This window comes from Lichenostomus cassidix, chromosome 3, assembly GCF_008360975.1.
Source record: "Lichenostomus cassidix isolate B80296 chromosome 3, HeHo_3.0, whole genome shotgun sequence".
NCBI lineage: Eukaryota > Metazoa > Chordata > Aves > Passeriformes > Meliphagidae > Lichenostomus > Lichenostomus cassidix.
This window is the reverse complement of record NC_139483.1, coordinates 73,163,135-73,185,457: the sequence shown is the minus strand read 5'-3', so window position 1 is coordinate 73,185,457 and position 22,323 is coordinate 73,163,135. Positions and strand designations below refer to the sequence as shown.

Sequence of the window (22,323 nt, the reverse complement as noted above, 5' to 3'; positions counted from 1 at the left end):
AGGACATTATGAAGCCTCTCAGTGGCTCAGTAATTAGTTTTCCACAAGACAGGGCTTAGATATTCACAGATAAAAGTCTACAGCTGAGATAATGTTAAGGTGGTGACTCATGCTAACAAAAGCAGGGAAGTTCAAATTTAATGCTGAAACTGCTCTCCATTCTCCCTCATTGTGCGTAGGTGCAGGGGGAGGGGAAGAAAGTCTTCAAAACTAGCCCGCCATGGTGAGTACGCCGCGGACAGCCCGAAGGGGCAACCCGGGGGCTCCTTTCACTCCGGGACCGTGGTTTTGGCAACTTTACTGGTGGGAGGGTGGCGGCGGAGCTGCGTTTAGTGCCTCTTTGTAGCGGTTGTGAAAAGGGCAGTAATGTACACACTGTCAGAGAGCAATCATGGATAGGTGAGATGTAGTTTAAAGGTTTTCATCTCAGTACTGACGTTTGTAACTTTGTCAAATTACGATGTTTTGAATGGGAGCTACTTTGTTATGTCTAGAAACTTTGAGAACACCTGATACTCGCTATGTTCCTGTTGTACCTATGTCAGCTGTCATGGTCTTTGTACAGTTTAGAAAACTTTATTTTCTAATAGTTTTGTTCTCACCATCCAAAAGGTGAACTGTGACGCAGGTTTGCTCTTTTTTCCTTGGATCATTTACCTGTTGTTGCATCAAATGATTTAAATGTAGGGAATATGCATGGCTATGTAACTTTCCTGCTTCTACATGCTGCTTATTATAGAATAGTAGGCAAGAATATTGAAATGAAGCTGGAAAATGGTAATTTCTCCATACTTAGTTGCTAATCAGACTGGGAGCTGTACATTTGTCCTGTGTTCTTACATGAGTAATCAGACGTTTCTACTGGAAACAAAATAACTGACCAGAGAAGGTTCTTTATTTACTTTGTGTTAACTCTTCAAAGACTCCAAATGCTTGTGTCCTTTTGTACGGGATTATGATTCTAAGTATTAAAGCTGATCTGCCAATAAAAAGTTTTAGGCTTAAATTAAAAACAAACAACCAAAACACTAAAGATCCCAACCTAATAGTGTAGTAGAGATATGAGATTAAGAGTTTGAAGTACATCTAGATTTTTAAAGCAAAACATTGTAAAACTAATTCCTCTATATTTTTCAGCAGGGTCCACATCTGGAATTCAGTGTTATTAGCAGCTGTTGAAAGAGTTGTCTGGCCTCAAGACCATGGGACATATTACTAAGTAATTCCTCTTAGCAAGCAAAATCCTACATCCTGTGGCTGGATCAGACATTGGTTGTGTATAGTCCTGCCCTGAAATTAGTTATCATTAAAACTGTTGAATTAAGAAGCTGCAGATTGGATCAATGTAGCTGGGTGATCCATAGATTGTATCAGAATCCCAGTGCTTGCATACGTGAAGAACTTGAAGTGGTCTTTCCAGAATAAGACCTCTTTCCTTCCACATCAAGATCCCACAGCAAGTGGGTCACTGTGTAGCTACACTTCTTTGGTCACTTCAGTGTGGAATCATGCAGTTGAAAAATATTCCAAAAAGATGTCATACCAGCCCCCTCACTCTTCCTCCAAAGCCAGGATCAATAAAAGTTATCTTTTTAAATGAGCACTTGCCTGTCTGCCTAAAGATTTTTTATGATTATTTACCTAAGTAAGTTATCTATTCCAGCATTTCACTAGTATTCCCATTAGAACTTTTTTGGTGCTTTCTCATCTTAAACTTTACTTGCTAAAAGTAAATTAGTTGAACCCATTCATTTTTTTTTAGTTAGTTAGTTGTTATAGGGATTTTATTTTCCTCTTTGCACCAGACTCTTACATATTTGAGATTCTTAGTCATGTTTTCACTGTTTTATTCTTTAAACAATTCCTGTTTATTGTTTTCTTCTTTATAGAAAGGAAAAACCCAGTATTTTTCTTGTATTTTTTTAATTCTTGTAGCTCTGCCCTGGACTCTCATTATTTCTACTTCCTTGAAATGCAATGTTCTGGACTTAGACATGATTTCAAATGCCATGTCAGTTCCATATTTTCACTTAATGAAATGGGGTTTGTCGCTTCTTAAGAAAATCTAGTTTCCCTAAGAAAATTTTAACACTAAGACTTGCACATTGTGGGTACAAAGACAACTGTTAACCCAGGATACAGTCTAGTACAATTTGAAATGGTGCAACATGTGTTTGAATAGGTTTTTAATTCAAGGATTTATGCTTCTAGCAGGATTCTTCATGGATATTTTTTCCAATATCTTTACCTCTCAAGATAAGTACCAGTGACTGACCTGATTAGTGATGTCCAGATGTGAGCCGTCAAACTGAAAAGAATATATGAAATGTTCAGTCCCCAGAGGATTGTTTCAAGTTGTAGAAACACTATGGCAGAGTCAAAATTTTAGCCAATGCCTGTGTTATAAAGTAGCTTCAGTGGCTAGAAGTTAAAATCTGAACTTTTCCAGTCAGATTGAACAATCTGAATTTGAGGCACTATGACAGGCAGGTGAGAATACTTTTTTGCAAAAGTGGCAAGGGTGTTACATGCAATCAAAAATTACAGTCCAGGATTAACTGTGCAGCAGTATGTTTTAAATTAAAAAAAAAAAAAAAAGCAACAGTAATGAAGTTAGCCCATTCTAACTAGCCTAGAAGATTGACTCTACATCTGAGTTTTGCATCTGGGAAAGAGCCAGTTGTTGTCTACCCAGTCTGTTAAAGTGGAGGTCCATTCATTTTTATGTCTGAGAAAGGAAGGGCCCAATATCTTTCCTGGGTCAGAGAGAGATAGTTCATACTATCCTTTAGTTTTCATGGCATGGGAGGAGAGCAGCACTTCTGAAGTCAAAATGGAAATCATATATCTGAAGAGTTAAAGATGCCTGGCTATGCTTCCAGAGGATCAGGGTTAATATAATCTGTTAAAAAAGACATAGGGCTACCAAGATAAATTTTAAGGACCTTTGCGTGGTTACACAGACATCTAGTTCATATATTTGCAATGTAATCCTTTTCCTGTTCTCTTACTAACATGTGATTTCTCTGGTTTAGGAATATTGCAAGTCTTTCGGAATGTGATCTGATTCATATTTCTTTATTTGATCCTATATCAAAAAGCAAGGAAAATAGTTTTAATTTAGTTCCATTTTTAGTGAAAAAAAGTTAAGAGAAATCCACCCATAGTATGTTTCAAGGAGTTCTATTTTGTGTTTTTGTTTATATTGCTCCAGGCTCAAGTGCCATTATAAATATTAGGTTCTGAAGTGGTATGATGAGTTAAGTATTTCTAAATGTCTTCTCTTAATCTAGACTAATAATGCAGTCCTTTCATATGCATAATTCCCATGAAAACCAGTGGGAGTACTACATTATAGAAGGGATAATAAATGCATATGCCAAGATGTCTTCATTTTGAGTCATTGTTTTATCTTGATTGACAAAGAACAAAGTTAACTAAAAGAAATATATACTGAGAGTGGAAAGAAAGTTTCTGATAATATTTTTAATTCCAAATTTATCTGTTTCTCCACTGAAACATACATGCCAATAGAATGACAGTAGTCAGAATATCTGATAGAAATCTCAAATGAATTTATATTCACTTATGGTTTCTAGGAAATATTTCAAAGGTAGATCATATGTATTCTAGTCTGTAAAACTCCATATAATTGACTCAACATTAAGAATTCCAACTGGTCTATAAACCTATGTATATATTATGTAAAGTAGAATAGTGATAAATATTCATAGTATAAACCAGTTTAGGCTTTTTTGCAAAGTCAAGCTGGAAATAACATAATACACAGTAGGAGTTCACATACTCAATCTTCTGTAAAATGTAAATCCATAAAAGTTTGCAGTTCTTATCTGTATCTATAGTAGGCCAGAAAAATAGTAGTAGGAATACTTAATGCTGTACAAAAGCATCTCGCTGCTTCCAAGTGGCTTTTCTTCTGTTGCATCATCTATAGATATTGTTTGTACTGACTCATCCCAGGAACTAGTTCCTATCCTCATTAAACATGAGTTTTCATTTCTTGTGTGCTAATTCTTCAGCTTTTCTTTTTAAACTTTTCCCCATGCTTTTTTTGAAGCTCAGGAGGCTTTTGCTATTCCCAAAGCATCCCTCTTTAAAAGTCTTGTTCTGTTACTACATGTTTGAAACAGTCTTTGAAATCTTCATATCTTCATCTCTTTTTTCATTATTTTCTTGTAGTATCCCATTTCTTGTATTTTGCAGTATTTATATTGCAAGATCATTGGTGAAAACACTGTAGAGGTTTTTTCTGTGCTTGTAGAGAGGACAAAATAAAGAGGTTTTAGGCTCTTGCTATTAGTAGGAATACAAAAAACGTGTGAAGTTAATAATTTTAACTACCACTCTTCTAATCCCCAGTAACATGAAGTTTTTGTCTCTTAACAACTTCTTTGCGATAGAATTTCATGTGGGTTCTGGGAAGTTGACAGGCTAGGGCACAAGAAAACTGAGAAATAAAGGGGCCACATACAAGCAAAGCAGAACATATCCTCAAAATATATCTGTTTGGTGCCCTCTGTTTACTATCGTTGTTTCTCCTATATAATACTTAATCAAAAAGACTTTAGGTCCAATAAATTATTCTGAAGGCTTTTAATCTCTCAGGTACATAAATAATTTCTGATGAGTGGTACATAGTGACAGTGCAGACTGTTGGTCCAGATGAAGGGTTGTATCAGTCCAGCTGTAGACTGAGTGGTTTTTTTCTCCAGAAGGAATAGCTGGAGCTGAGAGTGGTTGTGGTGCAGCTGCCTATTAGCATTTTGGTGTACTGTCAATACTGGTAATATCAAATATGAAGGTGTACTTGGGGAAGTGGAAGGCACAACTGTGCAGTCCAGTATGAAGCTTAGCAGGAATCTCTAGCTAAACCTTATCACAAACCTTTTGATGCAGAATTTTTTTAACCAGAATTTTCACTTTACCACCACTACATGGATTTTTAGTTGACAATGTTTGAAGAAAGGCAGTTAATTTGAAAGTTTCTTTGAGTCCAGCTATCACTGCCCACCTCACACTGTCTAATGCTGGGACAAAAAGCTGGGCTCCTGCTTTGCTAGTCAGCAAAGCTCTTTCTCCTGACTCATCCAGATGCTGTAAGTTTAGAAAGTAGATCAATGTTTTGAGTGGATATAAATGTGAGTACCGTACAAAGGCACTCAGTGTAAACCTCATTTTCAAAGATGTATATAAAAAGCAAAGCAGCTAGCTTTGACCAGTGTAATTTGAGACCTAAATTGAATGAGAAATCATTCAAGAAAGTGGATCTCCAATGTGCTTCAGCTGTGGTTTCCAAAAACACACTATTTTGTCCATTCTTGTGACATCTCAAAAATATTCCTGTTTTGTTTTCTCCGTACTTTGTGCTCTTTGCCTCAATGTAACCTGACAAAAAGAAAATTTCAGATGGCTATTGGATACTTGGCATAACTTCAAAGATTTTGTATTTAAAAATATGTTGATTTTTTCCACTCTGAATATTATAATAATATTTATATAGTGGAAGGAAGAAAGTGCCCTGCATATCTCAGATCCTCCCTTAGCAGCTTAGGAAACAAAGATATAATTAGCAACAATGATTCAAAGGTGATAGCTCATATTTAGTTTCTCATTCTACATAGTTCCTCTGTATGATTTCAGGAACTCACTTCATTCTTGCATCTCCATTCCTCAGCTGTGTAATAGAAAAGGGAATCTTCCTGCTTTTCACAGAATCTAAAGTTCAAAACTCTTTGGACTGTATAAATTTTAATGCAGGTTTTCTCTCTTAGTATGTCATTAAAGCACACCAGTGACATCTTAGGCTCATTTAAAGACACCAGGAGGCTCCTAGATACTCTAGGACTTGAGCAGATGTTTAAAAACAGGTTGGTATGAGCAAGTGTGGAGATTAACAAGTGTTTCCAATGGTCAATGTAAAAGAGCTCTGCTGAGGATCTGTCTAGTGAGATTCTTGAAATGAGGTGGGGAAAGAGTTGATTTTTAAAATGAGAAACACTGTGCAGAAGGGATCATTTAATGTGCTGCCTGTGAAAGATCTTTTACATGAAGTATCTTTTTATAACTGTAGTGTATTTCAAGATTTGCAAGGGAAATTTGTCAAAATACTAATTATTGAAAGGAACACTGCATTGAGGTCTTCAAATTCAAATTGTGTTCTTTAGTTTTATTTTACTTTTTATTTATTTTAGGTCATGTTTTTGTGTGTATGTTTTGCACACCTGTAATATGATTTCCCATTGTTCTGTTTCTTAGAGCTTGGTAGCAACACAGTCATGTATAGCCCTAAAGTTTTCTTCACCCGTTTAGATTTCATCAACCATGGTGCTTATTTCAGTGTGTGGCATAAGACTGTGAGATAAGATTATGAACTGTGTCATGAAACTATTTTTAGCTAACTATACTAAAAATACATTTATAAAACTATTTCCTATTAAGTTTGTGGGGTTTTTGATGTGGTTTTTTTTTCATAGGAAAAAGTGATTAGTGAAGAAAGGATGACCTTTCTCTTTAAAGGCTGTCCAAAACCTGATAGGAAGCAGTAAAAACAAATGCTTTTAAAAATGTACCTAGAAATCAGTACAGGTTGTCCAAAGGTGAGCTGTTAGCCAGTACACAAAGACAACTGTATACAGATACAGTGTTTATCAGTTGATATCAAAGCCTCTGCCGAAGTAAATGAGCTTGCCCTTCATTTTGCAGATGTCCTGGCTACCTAATTTGTAAAACATGGGTGTAAAATGATGTAATCTTTGTTTTGACAGCAACAACTAAAATAAATATAGCTTAAACAGGCATTCTGGCTGAAGAGTTCATAAGAACAAACTTTAACATGACTGTACAAGGGAACTATTCAGCAGTGCCTGTCAGTCATGGATAAAAACCAGAAGAATTTTGTTACCCTATCTGGTATCTAACCTTGAAAGGCCTCGGTCTGTATGATAACAAAATAATGCTATTTTGATGATCCTATCTCCAGATGTCCACAGTAGGATGTGAAGAGGAGTTGTATTATTCTTTCAGCAGAGAAAGGCTATACAGGGTGGAAGGGTGAGGATGATGTTTGATGACTAGATCTGAAATCTCCAGAGGCAAATTTCTTCCTGGCAAGAGAGGAGAGGAAGTTTGTCTGTATTAAGTAATTTTTCACTTTGTAAAATCTCTTATATTTCATTCTGTCTCCATTGCTTTTAGTAAACACACACACAGAAGCTGAAAGAAGTTATATATATTTTTAGAGATTTCTCAGGTTTCCTGATGAGAGTTTTGTGCTGTAATTTGTCAGGTGTGCTTGTAAGACTTAGAAATACATTAAACTTTCCTCATTGTCAGTCTAATATGAAGTTTAAGCTTGGAGCAATGAAAGTAGAGAGCAATGAGAATAAATTGACAGCTGTCTCACATCAAGCTAAAACTACAAAAATGAAAATACATTGTCATGAAAACTGTATTGGAAAATGCATTTCAAATAAACTACTGGGCATAAGTAATGAATCATATGTAATTGCATGTTACATATTCTAATAAATTTAACAATACTTACCAAAATAAGGAAGCCACTCTATTTGAAAAATGAAAATTGTGCAATGGTATCATATAACAGATTAGACCTAATAATTTTGAGTAGGTTGGTAAAAGCTGTAAAATTGTACTGTAATTACATTTAGAGCTAGATGCTTTTAGTCAACCTTATCCAGTAAAACAACACTCCAAAGATATTCTAATTTATCCCCTGCTCAGACGGATGTGGTTTTCAGTATGTGACTATCCTTTGTGGACTAAATTAGAGAAATAACCTCTTCCACTTCAACACTGAGTACAAATTCTATCTGAATGTTCCAGGAGGTTGTGAAAGCTCATCTTTAAGAAAGTACTGAGACAATGGACCTCTCTTATCACTGTTTCTTTGGAGAAAAAAAATGTTTTCAGAGGTGCATTGAATGAATAGCATATGTGTTTCACCAAAGGGTGAATTATAAGCAGGCCTCACAACTCTGAGCACATAAGGCTACCCTTGCTCTTCGATGGGAAAAGTTTTTGCATAGTCTCTTGTCTTGGTACATGAACAAATATGTTTCTTAGCAAAAAACCCAAACCCTAAGAACTGACTATTTGCAATAGTGGTGAAAATTTACAGTTTTATTTCAGTGTGATGGACAGCTGCTCACTGAGGCAGACATTTGAATAGACAGATATCCTACACTAATAAAAGGAGAAGAATTTTTTTTTGGTATTTTTTTTTTGTTTGGCATAATGAACACCAGAGACAATATTGTTGATTGAAATGATAAAAATTGTTTTGACCTCATCTGGAGCCTATTTAATTTGAGTTTTAATTTCTTAATGGAAGGTATGATGTCATAAAGTGTGCAGAAGCAATTAAAAATAAATCCAACAGGAAACTTATTGAGAGACTTGAAAAGAAGAATTAATGTTGGTGTTTGACTGTCATTCCACTTTTTACCAATTTAGGTATTTACCAATAGAGAACACCTTTATACTGCTCAGTAAAGCAGATGGACAACAAAAATTTGGCAGGTTTATGGAATGGAACGTGTTGGAGAGCTTACAGTGAAAATCTGGCAATTTATTTCAAAACAGATTTATTTTAGAGCTTCAAAAAAATAGCAGCTGATTATTTAGTAACAGCAGTTTGAGATACTTCAAGACCAGGTTTTCTGAACCTGTATTCTCTGGAAATTGTTTCTTGTTCCTGAAATTTTAGAATTCACATTTTTTACTGCTTTTGAGTATTTTGAGCTTGATTTTATCTATTTAGCTAAGATATTCACAGGAGAGCTTGGAGCATTTTTAGATAAATGTTGCAAGTCATCTTTACTAATAGAATAATCTCTTGTTTATTAGCACAATGATTTAATCTTTTTGAAATCAATACTGTATCTTAATACTTCTTAGAGCAAGCTATTATTAGCAAGAACTCAGCTAGATATATGAGATAATCACAGCTACACAAAAGCCACCTATCCATTATAAGTAAACAGTATGATAATTAACCCACAAGATTTTTCCTGACCCTAAACCAAGGGTCATCAAACTGGCTGTGTTATATTTGAAGTGCAAGTAAACTGGCTAGGATCCCAACAAATAATATCACTGAACTAACATACTGGTTTTTCCAAGCTGATATATTGTACATCTTAATACAGCAGCTAAATTGAACACAACTTTGTGATGATGAAATACTGCTGTCTGCTTCTGCTTCAGGACCTACCTTGATCTGAACAAATATTTAGGAAGTCTTCCCAGTACACTGTTGCAAATACAAATCGCAGTCTCTCTCCAATTTCATTTTGAATAGTAGATTTTTGAAACTTGAGGTTCAAGATGTTAGTGCTTCTCAAATTAATGTTAGTTGACAAGACAAAGCAGTATTCTATTTTACCAGTGTTAACACCATTAACTTTCTCTCATTCCAGCTGAACTGTAAAGATTGTTAATAAAGTCAAGTAAATTGTCGTGGGAGGCTTAGTATCATACAATGGTCTGATATGAGATTTTTTCCCATTTAAATTCTTCATTGTAAAGTTATAGTAATAACAGAAGTGATATGATCCATCTCTTGTTACTAACAGTGTTTTCCAACTGCTGCTTTCAACCTATATTGGATATCGAGCCAGTTGGACTTTTGATCTGATCCCATTCACACGTTCTTAAAGCAACTGTTATACCTAAAATCTGATCCAGAGAATAGATTAGCTTCCTACTACAAAGAAATCAGTGTGGCATAGCAGCAAAATGTGCATTTCCTTACAAATTGCACTTTTCTCTAGTTATTTGGTGCATTTTTGGCAGAATGTTAGAAAAAGTAGAAGATGTATAAGATGTTTCAATTCCCTACCATTTTTGGACATTGTTTATGTGCATGATTCTTGATGATCGAGAGCAGTGAGAACTAGATTGCCTATCTTGATTATTAAAATGAGATTTGAGGAAGTTGATGCATAAATTCTGGGAAATAGCACAGGAAATCAGTGCTCTGACAGTTGCCTAAAGCAGCACATGCCTTAAACTCAGCACATATATGTTACTATAATCTTAATTTCCCCTTAAATTTAGGTTCTTGCATGTAGTTACCTGGTGTGGCCACTGCACTCTTGCTTCTCCTCAAAGTCTGTTAAAATCTGGTGATAAAAAGGGTGGCACTGAAACGCTGCCTGCATCTTTGGAGGTGTCTGATATGTTTTGGGAGAGGTACTTGGTACGCTCTCAGTGCAGATGGGCAGCACTAAGATCTGCACAAATCCCTAAGTGTGATCACATCTGTGTTTTCATGTAGCACGTTTTAACTACCAGGTTGTTCAATAGTCTGAGAGGGATGATTGGGGGAGCCAGTGGGTGCTGAGCCACGCTGCAGGCAGAAATGCCAGATTCTTAGTGCAAGGGAGAAGAAGAAAGAGTGGTGGGCTGCATGCCAAAGAGATGGAGAGAGTGGAAGGAGCAGCATATTGGTTGGTTTTATGCTTTGAATTAGAGGGTTTTGGTTTAAGAAATAGTCCTGTAAGACTAAATTAATCCATATTGCCTATGGGTTTGGATTTGTGAGTTGATATTGTAATTGAGTAATACTCAGGCTGCAGTATAAACTGACCCTTTATTAGACAAGAGAGAATCAATTTGAAAGGGGGCCTTGACTGAGAAGTGGGTTTTGCACTACTAAGTAAAAGTTGCATTCACGTTGCATTTTCTTTTAGCTAGCAGACACCCTATACAGATGTCTGCTTTCACACAGTTTGTAGGAATGTTAAATCTTTGAGACCTTTTCCCATGTATTGGACTTAGATGGAATTGGTTACTGGAAGTGATCAAGAGAAGCTGAGCAAAGCAGCTCATTTTCTTCAGGAAACCATGTAAAAAAGGAACAATAGTCTTTGGTTCAAGGAGCTTTTTGTTCTCTCAGAGTCTACAAAAAATGCTGCCAAGCTTGGTGTCTTAGTAAAGATATGGCGTTTCTTTCATTTAAACTAATTTAAATATACTCATTATTTCTTATTCATAGAAACCTGATCTATATCCTGAAGAATCAGGTCAGGTGCCAGGCTTTAAGGGAGTAAGAGCTTCTGATGGAAAGCTATTACTGATGTTTCTCTCTGCTCTCACCCTAGAAAACTGAACCACATGCCCTGCATTCCTATTTCCTTACTGTCCTCTGCTCTTCATATCTCTATTATTTTATGGTCTGTAGTATTCACTATTTTCATTTTTCAAGTGATTATTTGATTACTTTGCAATGGATCATTACGTTTCCTAGCCCCAAATAATCCATTCTTTTTCCTCAATATTTCAAAATCAGTAGCAAAAAATCAGCAATTATTGCTAGGTAGACGTTTTGTATGCTTTTCAAAAGCATCAGGTTTCTTTCATATTGCTTTAAAAATCTTTAGAAATTTTGGCTAAAATTTTATGTTTTCTCTGTTTTTTTCATTTTATGTTTTCTCAATTTTCTTAAACTAGGGAAAGAAAAAGAAAAAAAAAATTGAATATATCTACAAACATGAAGTGATAAATAGCAAAAAGTTGACAGTTGGTAGTAGTACTTTAATAGAATCATCTTCCATAACAACTCCTCTGGTACCTGTTATATGTGCTCGTGAATAGCCACTGAACTAACACAAAACATCTGCTGCTTTGGCTGAATTTAAATGCCCCAATCTGATAACCTTGTAGAGAAATTCAACGTTGTCTAGAATTGAAATTCACGTACCAGTCCTGATTCATCAAAGAGAACAAGACTTCACACACAGAGAAATACATGTGAGGAGATCTAAAGCTTTTGTGTTGAGCATTATTTTGTATTGCTATGTTTTACCTAGTGGTTAATGGTTCAGAGGCAGGGAGTATTATAACTATACAAGTAAATATGCAGGCACTGCCTACAATGTAGCCCTGAAAAAATAGACAGAAAAATGTGTTTATTTAAAATTGGATTCACCGATGCATGAATGTGCAGATTTTATAGAGTAATAAAACTCTGCATAAAAGACCTCTTCATATTACAGATTCTTAACATTTTCTAGAATTCTTCACTTAAAGAACACGTAAAGAAATATTCCTTTTACAGTATCACAGGCATTTATAGTATATTTTGGGGGAGAATTTTATATAATATATGTTGAAATTAATTTTCCAAGAAAAAGAACACATACTTGGAAATTTCTGTGACTTTTCTTGCAATTTCTTTTTTTCTCATTGTGTTAGTTGTTTGACTGAAGCATCTTACGACTTTTATCAATGAAAATGATTGATGTTTTATTTTTGGAAATCATTGAGTGGACTTATTGCTTTTTCACTGTTTGTTTTTTTTTAACTAAGTGTAAGATATTCTGTTTTATACAGTGTTGACAAAAATGTAGTACATGAAAGAGAAATAGTTTAAAGAGCAACTTGAAAGTTGTTTGTTGTAGCAGTTCTGAGGACCAACGTAGACTTATTGCTATGGTCTTGTGGAAAAGTAGCACTTCAGTGTCATTGTAATTACATAATAGGTAAGTAATTAAGACTTTTTTCGCTTATGTTCAGTCATTTAATTGCTCTTTTTTAATAGTATAATGGCACATATTTTTGCTATTGTTATCTGCACATCTTTCTACATTATCAAATGTGGGCACTCAAAGCTAATTGTGCATAAATTAATAATTCTAATAAAAATGAAGTAATTCAAGAGTATAATAATTCTAATAAAAGTGAAGTAATTCAAGAATGTTTTTTAAGATACTTCTTATCTAATAGCAGTATGACCTACAAGTAAATTCTAAAGTAATCTCATGAGTTGCTTGATCAGTGGAGACTACTCTTAATAAAAAAAAAAAAGAGTCAATCTATAATTGCTAAAAAGTTACAAAAGAGAGGGAGTGGTCCAAAAAGGCTGTATTGAAACATCTTCTAAATATCCTTCAATATTTTATCTATATCTCTAAAATTAATGAAATTCACATTCTAAAACAGTGCAACTGAAGCAAATGACAGATTTTCATAGAAGAACTTAAGGAAAATAAGAATATGAAGTGGAGTTTGTTTCATTTTTGGCTGGGTTTTTTTGGGCTTTTGTCCCTTCAGCCATGCAATGAATAAAGAGTTGGCAGCAAATGAAAGAGTTTAAATCCCAACATTGGGACATGATAAAATAGAACAGCAATGCAAAGTGGTCAATGACTCCATGTTCTAATAGACATTGGTGACAAGTGGTGTCCCTCAGGGGTCTGTACTGGGGCCAGTGCTATTCAGTGTCCTCATCAATGACACAGACAACGGGATTGAGTACACCCTCAGCAAGTTTGCAGTTGACACCAAGCTGTGTGGTACTGCTGACATGCCTGAAGTATGGAATGCCATCCAGAAGGACCTGGACAAGATTCAGGAATGGGCCCATGGGAATCTCATGGGGTTCAATCAGGCCAAGTGTTGCACCTGGGTTGGGGCAATCTCCAGTATCATTACAGGCTGGCTGATGAACAGATGAAGAGGAGCCCTGCCAAGAGGGATGTGCTGGTGGATAAAAGGCTGGACATGACACAGCAATGTACACTTGCAGTCCAGAAAGGCAATTGTATCCTGGGTTGCATCCAAAGCAGTGTGGCCAGCAGGGCAAGGGAGAGGATCCTGGCCCTCAACCTGGTGAGAACCCACCTGGAGTACTGTGTCCAGCTCTGGTAACCTCAGCATAGGCAGGACACAGATCTCTTGAAGCAGGACTGAAAGAGGCCCACCAAGTTGATCAGGGGGATGTAGCACCTCTCTTATGAGGAAAGGCAGAGAAAATTTGGTTTGTTTATTCTGGAAAAGAGAAGACTCTGGGGAGACCTTATAGCAGCTTTCCCGTACTTAAAGGGAGCCTACAAGAAAGATAGGGAGAAACATTTTACCAGTGCCTGTTGCTAAACTGAGATGGTAATTTAGATTAGATTCAAGGAAGAAGATTTTACAAGGAGCATGGGGAAACACTAGGTTTGGGTGGTTGCCCAGAGAGATGGTAAATGCCCCATCCCTGGAGCCATTCAAGGTCTTGTTCAACAGGGCTTTGAGCAACTTTATCCAGTTGAAGATGTCCCTGCTCATTGCAGGATGGAGTAGATGACCTTTAAAGGTCCCTTCCAAATCAAACTAGTCAATCATTCTGTGATTCAGTCTTATTCTACTGCTTGTAGCTTTATTATGTTAACCAATGGCAAAAGTTCCTAAATTTAAAACTTTCTTTCACATCCACATCAAGGGAAGCCAGAAAAAGTTCAGTATTCCTGTAGCCAGACCACTTCTAGAAATCATTATTCATTTTTCTGTCTGTCTTTGGGAGAGATGACTGCCATACAGACTATGCAGGCTATTGCCTCCTGAGAAGTGGAATGTACGTGTGATGGAGATGAACCTAAAATTTTCAGGATAGTTCCACACTGGTCTATGCAGTATTAAAATCCATTAACCTAAAAAAAGATAAGCCTCAGCAGGTAATACTGGAAACTGAAGTGAGACCCTGATGTGCTTAAATACTGTGTTAGACAGACTGGAACATCTGAAAAAAAAAAGGCACAAAAAGTGACTTTATGAATAAAGTTGTCATATATGTAAAGAAGAACAAAAAGTACAAAACCAAGGAACTGAGGTCAGTACTATTTTCATTTATCTCTTCTATTTTGACATTTTTGTTAGTGAGCTCGGAAATCAATAAAGACTAATTTCATTGGCAAGGATTAGAGAGTACATAGGAAGGAACACTCAGGATGTGTATAGTGGCTTTCAAGGGCACTTTGAATAAAATGTATTTATTATAAAGTAAATTGAATGGTTCTTTTTGTCTAATTGGCTCATATATCAAACATTAATTCTTTGGAATATTCACTATACGAAACGAAGTTTGCAATATTGGATATACAAAAATTATTTTGTTTATTTCAGGTTTTTTTACACCCTCATAATAAATGCCTCTCTGGTAACCAAAGCCCTTTCACAGAAATAATAAATCATGTAACTCAGCGTATCAATATAATACAGGAAGTGTCCTTATAGCACCCTGTTAATCAATGATGTTCAAAATTTAAATATATTCCATGTGCATCTGTGATGTAGTTTCTTCGAAAGAAAAATGCAGGGCTTTGTGCCTTCTGTGGAAAATTAAGTAATGGGTATCTGGAAAGTTAGATTTGTTAGTTCTGGAGTTAAAGTGTGGTTGCACACTGGATACCCAGCAAAATAAAATAGGCATTGGCAGGAGAAAAAATGAATTTCTTCAAAGCTGAGGAGGATCCAGATGTACTTTCCAGCAAAGCATCTAGGCCAGTTGACCCTGAGCTGTGCAAAGGTGATAGGAGGAAAGGGGGAGTGATAGAAGGAGACTCCATGCAGTCAGTGCTGGAGGCAACTGTCTGCCAACCCAACCTGTTGCCCAGAGAAGTTTTCTGCTTGCCTGAGATCTGGATCCAGGACAGTGTTGCCAACGCTTGTCCAGACCTCTGACTGTTGCCTCCTGCTGCTCTTCCATGTAGGTACCAATGATACCACTGGCAGCAACCTGGAGAGTATCAAAACTGACTGCAGAGCTCTGGAGGCAAGTCAGTGATGTGGGAGCTCAGCTCTTGTTCTTGATCTTGCAAGGAAAGGGAGGGCTTTAAGGATACTGCATATCCGGGTTTGGGCTGTGGAGGTGTTTGGCAACCAAGATTGGGTTTCAATGACCATGGGACCCTGCTTGAGGATTAACACCTGCTTGGAAGAGATAGGAATCCATCCCCATAAGCAAGGCAATGGTGTCTTTGCCAGCAGAATATCTGACCTGATAATTATGGCTTTCAAATACCCATGTCAACAAGGGCAAAAGTTACCTCCAGCCCTGTGAGAGAGTGACGGTCAGGGCTGACAGCAAAAAGCTTGAGGTGATGTGAATGAAAGGGAGCACAAAATCAACAAAACAAGGCTAAAGAGGGGGCTTCTCAAGCAATTGTGTGTAAATAAGGAAGTGCCTAATGGAAAAGTCCCGTTATGGAAAAAACCCAACAATCCAGACCCTTTCTAAGAAATCAGCATGCTAGGGTGCCTCTAACATGGTCTGCACACTACTGTGGAGAATAAATATGAGGAAAATTAGAGATTTATGTGCAGTTCCAGGGATATTATCTTGCTGGGATCATTGAGATGTGATGGGATGGTTGCATGATGGCAGTGGAAGAATAGATGGCCCTGCTTAAGCTGGGTGGTTGGGCCAGATGACCACCAGAATTCTCTTTCAACTTCAGACACTCTGTGATCCTGTAAATTCAGCTAAAGTTAATAAATATTCTATTAAACTCACTATTTCTGATCATAGATGCCTAATAATCTTGGATAGCAAGATCATTTCTTCTTAACAAATTAAAAAGGAAACTTTAGGAAAAAGGACTTATTATCACATACTGGTACAATACACTCCCCTGCATCACATGACTTGATCACACTTTTGGAGTTGCACAACTTTTCTACTCTTCCCATTCAAAATATTGAATAGAGTATGTATGCTGCCAGGTTGTTGTATTATGTGCTTCTAAAGAATAGTGGAAAAGGTAGAGAAATCTATATTCCATTCACAGTATCAGCACCCTGCTGAGCAAGTACCTCCTCTTACTCAGGAATAGCTGCATTACATTAAGTGTTTCTGAAGGAATTTTCTAATGGAATTTCAACAGAAATCAACCAAATGTCTTGGATAATATTTTTTCCACTTTAGAAAGGGTTTAAAAACCTGATAATTGTCCTTTAGAGAGGATATATATTTTGTACCTGATTAACAGTATTATACAATATAAACATATTACGCTTGTAGTGTAGTTTGTTAAACTCTTGAATATGTGTTTATAATTACCTGAATGTCCCACACTAAATCACCACTTTATTCTAGGAGAAACTTATAAAAATATGTGAAATGATGATTCCTTCAGAGAGGCTACACACTAAAGACACCCATATACCAAACATCTCATTATGATTTCATTGGAACTACATACACATTAAGCATGTGTTTGCAGTGAGCTTGAGACCCAAGGAGAAAAGTGTCAGGAAGATGAGATACAGTCAAAATATGTAGAGTTACAGGTATATATTTCCCTGAGTACTGTGTAGATATACAAAACTTTAAACTATTAAATTTAATACAAGAAAGAAATTTTTGAGGTAATGTTTTTTAGTCTTTTTTTGTCTCTAAATACTTTTTTTCTTAGGTTTGTCTTGTCACCTTTTTGATCCTTCCAATTTTATGTTCTGTATTCACTTTGACACTGAGACCTTCAGTGATTACATGGTCAGTCAAATAGCTCTAAACATTGGGATTCTGTAGGTAGACTGTTGCTTTACAATAACTAAAACAACATGCAAGTACAACAAGCATATTTTATATGTCACACGTTTATTTTGCTACATGACTTAATTATAATGATACCTTTACACCTAGACATCAGAATGTCTTGTTTTGGTTTTGGTTTTGGTTTTGGTTTTTTTTTTAAATACATGGAAGAGACTTTGAGCTAAGGGTTAATCTGGCATTTAATTATACACTGAATTATTATCATCACAAAACTTAAAATCTGTTGTATGTAGTCCAAACAATTTTGGTTAATGCACACCATAATTCTTAACCTGGAACTTGGACTGAGAAAAGCTTGTAGCTCTTATCACTTAATCTCTGTAAAACTTCATAGGTTACTTATAATAACGTGTTTAGCATGGTGTCAAGCTTCATTAGTTGATGTCTCCCTGTTGAGACATGCATCTTTGTTACCAGTAGTTCCTTAGCAAGGAAAAAAGGCAGATATGTTTTTGCAAGTTTTAGAATTTATCAATCTGAATGGCATTGGAACAGAAAAGGCAATGGCACAATTTTTATGAGCAACCGTGGGTTGATATTGAACAATTTTTTTGGGGGTAAATTCCATCGGCATACTGCAATGTTCTCATGAGACTGATGATGTTGAATCTGCCATTTTTGGTGCCCTAAAATCTGCTGCCACCAGAATTTCTTTTCTTAATGTCAAGGTCTGCTTTGGCAGTGAAACAGGGGTCATATTGTGGAACTGAAGAAAAACAGCTTCAGTGCCAAAAGACATGAAACAATTGGTGCATAAGGTCAACCGATGTTCTTGCCAAATGCTTCATGGCATTAGACCCTTCTAAATCTTTCTTTAAAAATCTTCCATCAAAAGATTGGAATACATTAATCTTGTCCTTTAGGATTCCACAGAAAGGATGAATAATCCAGTATTAAATTTGAAAGTAATTTTCTCATGGAAAAGAATCTAAAGCTTTTGTAGAATGGCATTTGCGTCTTTGAATAAAACAATATTGTGTTATGCTTTCTAACCTGAGCTGATAGGTTTTTCATCGGTTCAATTTAATTTTCCTACAAAAAATTGAGAACTGGTTTTCTTTTTTTTTTTGGTTAAAAATGCCTAATTATGGAGAATTAATAAAATCTCACTGATTTTGGTGTAAGAGAAATCAAATTATAGAATACTTCCTTTCCTACAGTTTTATCTAGCACTTGGTGAAAATGGAAAACAGTAATTCCTATTTATGTCCCTAAGACACATTATTTTTGTAGTTGGAGATATATGGCTCCTTTCTTTGCAAAACTCTTTCTTGTGTGGCTGGTAAGAATCTAAGTCAAATCTGTAATACCACCTTATTTAATTTCTTTTTAGGTTAATATTTCTTATCAGTTTCAGTGGTGAATTTAGTAAGACTGAAGGTGGAAAATTGGTGATATGTAATTTTATACTTTTAATACACTCTAGAAATTGATAGACAATTGTCTTCATATCAACATCCTCTAGAACTCTTTTAGGGTCAGATTTATAAAGAAGGTCGTCTCAGGGTACTAGTTTAACTCTCTGTGTTAAAACACCGTGCAAAACCACAGAGTTGATGTATAAAGAGGAAAATACTATTAGCAATATTTTCAGTTTCTTTCATTGTTATTTTATACTGGCAGAATTTACTCAATGGCTTTGCTTTCCTTAGTTGTGGGCACAAAACTGAGCCAGAATCAAGCACTCTTCTGAAAGTTGGCAATATATTTTGTTGACTTGCCCATTTCTTTTGATAAGAAGGGGTTTATTCCTTAGCATAAGATATAGTTGACCTTGAGTTGTCTGGAATGTTGTTAATGCTGAAGAAATGACTGACAAACAGCAATTATGGAGAAACATGTGGTTGTTGCCATTCTTATGCTCTCATCAGGCATTGTTACACATTTGAGGTCAGACTATGAGAGGTAACATTGTGGATGAAACAGTGAAAAAGAAATAGTGTTATTTTCAAACTCTTTATTCATGACTACAGATATTTTCTATATGATTTGCCCTTTCTATCACGGTGACTCTACAGACATGATGATGAAAAATATTAACAAAAAGATAATAACTAATAGCTGGCATAAGAAGTTATTCACAAACACTAAACTAAAAGCAGACAAATAATTGCATGAACATCACAGGAAGTATAAAGTCAGATGTGGTTTTCAAATTTACTAGTGCAAGGACTCCCTGCTGAAAGCATGTACCAGATGCAGGATTTTCTCAAGGTTAAATGTGATTATAGTGCATGCACACATACAAATTGCAGTCAGAGACTGAATCACAAAATAATGAGATCTTTTCAGAAGGTAGTATTCTGCGTATTCTTTCTACGTTTGAGATAGGCTTGTGTTTTAAGTCTTTATACACTTTGTTTATTGGGTAACTGCATTTAAGCTGCTATTGTGTCATTGAGCTTGAAGGTTTGTGCACTTTGTTGTATTACCTGCAGAAAAAATTAATTTCATGTAAAGGATCTACAATTTTAGTTCTGTGTGTCAGCAGTCACAATTATCTTCATTTTTTTTTCTGATTCCTTACACATCTGAAATGAGATAATAAAAATCACAAGAACATATTAATGAAATGGAAACTGCTGTAAGAAAATCAAACAGATATGAATAAATAACATTCTGTGCTTCATACTGAAAACAGATTAGTTTAAATTTATTGCTAACTGTCAAAATACGTGACTTCAAAACTCCAAAATCCTATAGTGAGGTGGATATAAAAAAATCTTTTATTATCTAGTATTATAAAATGATGGTTTAACACAAATGGAAAATATTGGAATGGTTAGATTGCCGTAACCAGAGGGTCTCTGAAGGCTATGTCTGTCCTAGTGATTTGTCTTGGTGCAAAAAAAGAAATATTCTGTGTGAATTGTCCAACGTTACTCATTTATCTTTTTCTGGTTCTGGTTTTCGTGTAGTTTGATGCACAAAAATAGAATTTCTGTTTGAAGAAATGAAATCAGAAGTCCCGATCCAAACGTATTCCAGTGCTAGCACTTTTACATCAGACCCCCCCATTCTATGGTGATTTAAGAGAAAGTATCTGGTAAACACAACCAAAAAATTAGGTCATTCCAAGCAATTGTCAAATTCATGAAGTGATGGTGGAACAGAGGGCTTAAACTGATTCAGTGTGATGCTGCAAAGAGCTAATTTTCAAATTAATATGTTAAACAAAGCAGATTCTGCTGTATTCTGTACTTGGTCCCAGCTCTGCCTCAGAAAGGACTGAATGCTTCCTCCATTCAGAGTAACACCATATTGTGCTATCCAGAAGTTTTTCACAAGCTCCACCAAGAGTGCTATGCCTTCAAGGCATAACTAGAGCTCACTGGAAAGCTGTTCCTTTAAAAAATGCTCATTGAAAGATGCAGTTTCATTGAAATGGAAATGTACACAGTTTCATGGATTAAAAAGCCAGAAGGGAGTACTGTGATCATCTAGCCTGGCATACTGTACAACAGAGACCTCATGGCTGTCTTAGTTTCTTCCCATTTGAACTAGGTCATGTCTCTCTAAAGATAAAAAAGCCCTCTACCTTTCTTTTTAAAAAGCATACTTCAAGGATGGGAGTGTCTATCACAATTTTCAATGAGGTACTCATCATTGGTAATTAAGATGTTAATTCTAAGTTTGTCTGTCTACAGTTTGTAGCCCCTGGGTCTTGTTATACTTCTGTCTGTGAGATTGAAATGAATTTTGTCTTCCTGTGTATATATATATATATACTGTAATATAGCTATCCATTATACTAAAGAGAGGAATTTTCTTGATTCTCTCACTTTAGGTCATGTTTTTGAGTACTTTGATGGTTCTATTGTGAATACTTAGCTACTTACTGATGTTATTTTTGACTTGTGGGTGCAGAAATTGGGTGTGTTATTTGAATACCTAAGTAGCTGATGCTAAATGGTATCTCCATTCCTGTTTGAGATTCCACTGTTTATACATCCATGTTCATGTAATTTTTAAAATGAGATTAAGAAAAGTTTGGAGCTATCCAGATGGTCTAAACCTGCAGGGAGTTCTTTGCTTGACAGCTTGTATCGTAAGCTTTTAGGTGTTTGTAGTTTACAGCTCTTATGTCACCTCTAGTGACACTAAATCATACATTATTACATTCTTCCTTGATGCTAAGTCTTTTTTTGGCTACTAATTCTGGCAGAATTAGGAGCCAAATTTTTCTTTTAAAAAATCAGAGACCTACTGCATTTTTTGTTTACTTAAATGCAGTCTAGGTCTCTGCTTTTGGTTTATTTCAAGCATATCACAGTTTGGGATGGGCTTATCCAAACAGCAAGCAGTCTTCAGGAAAAGCAGGAAAAATTAAAAATAAGGGGAAGGACTGGGCTGATGAAGTAAATGAATCCATTTTGCGTGAGAGTTCACGTGTTAGAATGTTCAGCTCAGATGTGGGAGATCTTAGTGCACTTTCTTCGTGTCAGGAAAGACAAACTTACTTTTCCTACTCTCCATGAGAATAGTTTTGCTACATAGGCAGAAAGTGATTTTTTGTGTCTGCCAGCATGAGTGTGTAAGTGTTTTATGTAAAGCTGAGTAGAGGCATGAGTTCAGCAGCACACTTCAGAGTATCTTCTTTCATTTTTTAGCTAGAACAAAGAATCACTTTGACCTTTCAGTGGAATATCTTGACCACCAAGATATTGATAATTTTTTCCCGGAGTTTTGCTAATTACTATTAAAAAAAAGAATTCCTCATTTCTTGAAAAAAATAGTCTCACATTTGCATTTTCTTTTCGTGAGTAGCAAACATTTAAGCATTCAAAAGGCAGACCTTAAATAACTTTTAGAATATGATTAAGTTGCTTGAAAACTTATTTTGCAGTACAAATATGCCATCTCTGTGATCTTCATTGTAACTTATGGCAATATTAAGACAGCCATTGAAATGAAGTTAAAAAATGGATGGCATTTGAGATAAAGTTATTATGTATCACGTG

At 35.8% G+C, this 22,323-nt stretch overlaps 1 protein-coding gene across 10 annotated transcripts in view; it reads left to right on the top strand.

Annotated features, from left to right (window-relative positions):
- The window catches only part of LOC146439993 (uncharacterized), a 197,050-nt gene that overhangs the window by 1,301 nt on the left and 173,426 nt on the right, over positions 1–22,323 (top strand). For 4 of the 10 annotated variants that reach the window (XR_014851000.1, XR_014851001.1, XR_014850997.1 and 1 more), the window contains exon 2: positions 180–223. The exons of the other annotated variants lie outside the window; for them this stretch is intronic. The gene's annotated coding sequence lies outside the window, so the exon portion shown is untranslated. The remainder of the gene's footprint in view (positions 1–179; positions 224–22,323) is intronic. 10 annotated transcript variants of the gene reach the window in all.